Source organism: Nannospalax galili, unplaced genomic scaffold, assembly GCF_000622305.1.
Source record: "Nannospalax galili isolate Female #2095 unplaced genomic scaffold, S.galili_v1.0 scaffold301, whole genome shotgun sequence".
Classification (NCBI taxonomy): domain Eukaryota; kingdom Metazoa; phylum Chordata; class Mammalia; order Rodentia; family Spalacidae; genus Nannospalax; species Nannospalax galili.
In genome coordinates, this window is record NW_008345517.1 from 47,076 (window position 1) to 52,834 (window position 5,759).

Sequence of the window (5,759 nt, forward strand, 5' to 3'; positions counted from 1 at the left end):
TAATTTTCCCAAAGTTACAACACTAATGCCATTCATTTGGGTTTTAAAATAATTTCCTAAATCAATGAAATTACTATGTTTAAATATGTTTTGCATATAATTTGGAAATATACAATTGGGCTGAACTTAGCAACAAGTTGCCTAGATTCTTGAAGTTCAGCAGGAAATAAAATCTAGTAATTCACTTTAATACAAGACAAGTAACAAAAGGAGTCCTTCTTTACCTCTTTCTTCTTTGATAGAGGATGAATGGTATAAGTACCATGATAGCATTATTCCACCAAAATTGACCCCATATTGGCAAATCCTTTGGTCTTTGATTTCTTATTCCTATCCACACACACCCAACTTCATTGTATATATATTTTTATGTAACCTGCTTCAAGTTATTTCTGAAAAATGTATTAAAAATTGCCTCTCTTTGGAATAATAAAAATATTCTAAAATAAAATAAAACAAAAAGGAAAAGTACTATGATAGAACAGACCATATTATAAATACATATAGAATCTGTCTGATACTTAAAAAGACATCGACACTGAAAATAGAGATGCTCAGCATCAGCTAAGACAATCTACACCTACACAGTAAAGCAAAAAAAGACTCCCGTATCCCCCACCAGTCAAATTTAGGAGTAGTTTAATTACACTTGTGGTATATTCAGAACCAGCTTAATTGATATAAGGATTCAGGGTATCTTGCATAAAAGATAAAATACAAAATGTAATTGCTGGGTCGGCGAGATGGCTTAGCAGACAAAGGCATCTGCAGCCAAGTTCGATCCTCAGGACTCACATGGTAGAAGGAGAGAACTGACTCCTGCTAAGCTGTCCTCTGACCCCCACATTCATGCCATGATGTGTGCACACCCACACACATACACACAGAATAAAAGGTAGTTAGAAAAAATGGGGGCTGGAGAGATGGCTCAGCAGTTAAGGGCACTGACTGCTCTTGCAGAGGACCCGGATTTGATGCCCAGCACCCACATGGCAACTAATAACCATCCGTAACTTCAGTTCCAGGGGATTTGACACCTTCTTCTGACCTCAGGAGACATTGTACGACACAGGTGCACTCACACACGAAGGCACTGCACTCATACACATAAAATAAAAATTTAAAAAAAGAAAAGAAAAAATGTAAATACAACTGCTTACATTGAAAGGAAAATAAGAGTGAGGAAAAATGAAATGGCAATTAAAGACGAATTGCTATCTTGACAACCACAATACGCATGGCACCTAGCATTTGCTAGAAGGAATCACAAATCTGGCTTGGTATTTCCTAATATCCAATGCACCAGGGAAATCTATTTAGAATTAAATTTTGAAGGCTGGGGAGACAGCTCAGTCAGTAAAGAAGTTGCCTTGTAAACATGAGGTCCTGAGTTGGATCCCAAGAACCCACATACAAAGCCAAGCATAATGGTACATACTTGTAATCCCAGGGCTGGGTAAATGAACAAGAGGGTCCCTGAGGCTCACTGGCAAAACAGTCTAGCTACACAAGAGAGCTCCAGGCTCAGTGAGAGACCCCGTCTTACAAAAAAAAGTGGACAGCAACTGAGGAAGACAACCAACATCAACATCTGGCCTCTACAACACATATTCATGCATCGATGTTGGGGAACCCTGCTGTTGTGGCCCACTCCTTTCTTAGCAGGGGCTTCCTGCTCTCTGCCTGACTTATCTGGAAAGTGCCTCCAAGCACAGATACCTGGCCTTATTTAGAACATGACTTTTGGCATAGTTACCTGCAATAAAACTGCTCCTCAGGTTTTTTCTTTATGATAATTAGGCATCACCCTATAGCCAGATGATAGGATCCCCCTATCACATGTAAATAAATCATACTATGAACTCCTATCAGATGAAGCTTTGGCTGCTGCCTCCACACTATATGTTTCCCTGATCCCCACTGAATAAATGGAACTGTATCACTGAATCTGACTCCCTGGAAGGTTTTTTCCATCCATGCTCACTGGCCGTCCTGACCCTGTTCATTGCTTCTGCTCCCTTTGTTCTCGTGGGTCAGTGGCCAATGGCCCACGAGGGGAGGGAGAGACCCACAAACTCACATCAACCCCCAAATGCATCATGTTCCTAAGATACAAATCAGAAGTAGCAGGAAGTTTGGTGATGCAGCTCAGTTGGCAGAGTGTGTGCCTGCATGCATGACGTCTTGGGTTGGATCCCCAGCACCAAATAAATTGGGGAATTCAAATAAGCTGAGAAGTTCAAGGTTATCTTTGGCTATAGAGTTCAAGGTCAGTTTTGGCTACATAAGACCCTGTCTCAGGGGAGGAAAAAAAAGGGGGAGGCACAACAGAGAAATGACTCAGTGGTTAAGAGTACTTGTTGTATAAGCATGAGACCTGGAGTTCAGATCCAGCACCTATGCAACAAGTCAGGCAGACATCCCACTAACACCTGCCAATTCCAGCTCTGAGGGATTCAATAGCCTCTTCTGGCCTCCGCACACATGTAGGCACCCCCACCCTCATGCATACACATGCACACGCACTCAGGCAGACACATTCTTACACAGATAAACAAATACATTAAAAAAAAATAGTATCCGAGTTGGAGCTCATCAGTTAAAATCACTGGCCACTGTTGCAGAGGACCTATGTTTGGTTCCCAGCACCCATATGGTGGCTAACAACTATCTGTAACACCAGTTCCAGGGGATCCAACAGATGCTGTCTTCCAGTCTCCTCTAGCACTGTATGTACATGGTGCACTTATATACATGCCGGCAAAACACTCATACACATAAAATAATAAATAAATCAATTTGGGCATGGTGGCACACATCTTTAATCCCAGCAATCAGGAGGCAAAGGCACACAGAATGCTGGTCGACATAGTAAGTTCTAGGCCAGCTGGGGCTATAGGGAGACCCTGTCTCAAAGAAACCAAACAAACAAAGAAACAAAAATTAATTAATTATTTAGTAACAACAATAATCAACCAATAGTATCAAAGAAGGACAGTTATCACAAAGGGGGTGGGAGACTCAGAAAAGATTTGTCAGTCTTCAAAATACACCTTTGAAACTGGTTAACTAAAACCCAAATAAAGCCACAAATGATTTAACAGGTGTCATTTAATACATACTATGGTAGGTGTGGTACAGTATGCTTGTAATCTCAGCACTAGGGAGGTTGAGGCAGGAGGATCCTCATGATTTTGAGGCCAGTCTAGGTAACATACAGAGCACTGTCTCGAAAAAAAAATAATAAACAATGACAAAAAAACACAAAAGGCAAAATAATAATAATGTAAACCATATCTAAATGACTTTGTATTTGATCAAAAATACAAATTCTTCTCAAACATTCAAACAGAATGTGGATCAGGCCACTAAAAAAATTCAGTAAAATTTAAAAAGTAGCCGGGCATGGTAGTGCACGCCTTTAGTCCCAGCACTCACTCGGGAGGCAGAAGCAGGCAGATCTCTGTGAGTTCAAGGCCAGCCTGGTCTACATAGTGCGTTCCAGGACAGCTGGGGCTACAGGGAGACCATGTCTCAAAAAGACCTAAAAAATTTTTAAAAATATAATTCATCTACGTCAGTCTTTGAACTAACAAAGTAAAAATAAGCAACATCTGAGAAAGTAAAAAGCTGCCCCGTCTTTCACCAGTTGGACTAACAGCGATTGAATAGCCACCACGCTGTAGCTCCAAAGTGAACATAGCTAGCAAGAAAGGCCTATAGATAAAAGGTAATAACCGATCAATACTAACTGCAACTGCGCTGTGAAGTAAAGCACCATCAAATCCAGACTATGACACGCCCAGGAACGTAGATTGTTCAATATTATAGATTAATGACCTATAATTGAGTCCAGGTAGTTTAATACAGTATAATTAATGAGCTAATGAGTTGATTGTAAAATTAAAGACTACAATTTCAAAAGTGAGAGCTGGGAGATAGCTCAGTTGGTAAAGTACTTGCTGAGCAAGAGTGAGGACCTGAGTTCAATCCTCGGCACAGGCACACACATTAAAAAGCTAGGCATGGTGGTCAGTCCCTGTAACGGCAGAACTGGGGAGGTGGTGACTGGAGGATACCTGGGCTTCGACGACCAGCCAGCATAGCCTAATCACTGAGCTCTGATCCCAGCGAGACTTTACGTCAAGACAAAAGACACCCGAGTTTGTACTCTGGCCTACACAAGGATGCAGACACATGCATATGCACATGCACACATGAGGCCAAACACACACATGCACAAACGAGCTCAAACACACACATGCATAAACACATGCAAACATACGTGAATATACTTTTTTGAGAATTTTTTAATGTCACCAATATTTTTAAAGCCAAGTTAAAACAGAACACTAAGAAAAAGTATTACAAAAAAATTTGAAAAAAAAATTAATTGTATTGGAAGAGCTCTTAAAACACTACCACAATCCTAAGGAAAAAAATTAGAAACACGAGCTGACAATCATTACTATTGGAAAAGATACATATGAACAGCCAGAAAAGAAATGCAAAGGTTTTAGTAGTCAAAGAAAGGAAACATTAAATGATTCAAACAGTAAGGTGCTTTCCAGTGTTACATTGTTAAAAGTTGGAACAGTGAAACAAATCACAAACTGCTTGTGTAATATAAACTGTTAACAATCTTTCCAACTTTTTAAAAGATTTTATTATTTTTATACATACAAGTATTTTGCTCTGCATGTATGTAAGTGTACTACAGGCAAGCCTGAGCTGTCTCTCCAGCCCTGTTACAATCATTTTAGAACAAGATGGACATAGCCTAAAAATGCTCAAGTCCTCAGGGCACAGTGGCACAGGCCTGTAATCCCAGCACTCAAGGGACAGAGGCAGAAGGATCACTGCAAACTGTCAGCTGGCAAAAAAAAATTGCTCATGCCCTTGACACAGAATTGGGATTTATCTATGCTAGGTAAAAAAATAAGGGATGCGCCAAGTGTGGTGGTGCATGCCTTAATCCCGGCACGAGGGAGGCAGAGGCAGGCAGATCTCTGTAGATTGAGGCCAGCCTGGTCTACATAGTAAATTTCAGGCCAGCTGAGGCTACAGGGAGACCCTGTCTAAATAAGACAAAAAAAAAGCGGGGATGCAACATAGGATAACATGTCAACTTGGGTACACAGCAAACATTCAATAAGACACAGCTACCTAAATCACCCTTTGACTAAGCAAGATGAACCTGCCAATGAAAAAGAGAGCTTCAAGAAACTTGAAGCAGGAAAATGATCACCATATAATTTGAACTTAAAAAGGGTGTACAAGCCGGCTGTGGTGGCTCACGCCTTTAATCCCAGCATGCAGGAGGCAGAGGCAGGTGGATCTCTGTGAGTTCAAAGCCAGTCTGGTCTACATACTGAGCTCCAGGATAGTTGGGGCTACAGGGAGACCCTGTCTCAAAAAAACCAAAAAAGGAAAAAAAAAGGATGCCCAACCACTATACCAATTTTAGGTTGTACTAGATATGATTTTTCTCCCTTCTGTTTCTTTGTACTTTCTGCATGAATCTTAACTATTTTATGAGGCTTAAAAAAATGAGGGACTGAAAAGATGGCTCTGTGGTTAAGAGTACCGGTTGCTCTTGCAGAGGACCTGGTTTCAGTTCCCAGCACCCACATGGCAGCAAACAACTGTCCTTATCTCCAGTTCCAGGGGATCTGATAACCTCTTCTGACCTCTGAGGATATGGGTGAACTTACACACACGCAGGCAATACACTCATACACATAGAATAAAAATAAAAG

The 5,759-nt window shown here is 40.8% G+C and overlaps 1 protein-coding gene across 1 annotated transcript in view; it reads right to left on the minus strand.

Moving 5' to 3' along the window:
* LOC108491260 (oral-facial-digital syndrome 1 protein homolog) overlaps positions 1-5,759 on the minus strand; it is a 12,337-nt gene that overhangs the window by 5,124 nt on the left and 1,454 nt on the right. The gene's annotated exons all lie outside the window — the stretch shown is intronic.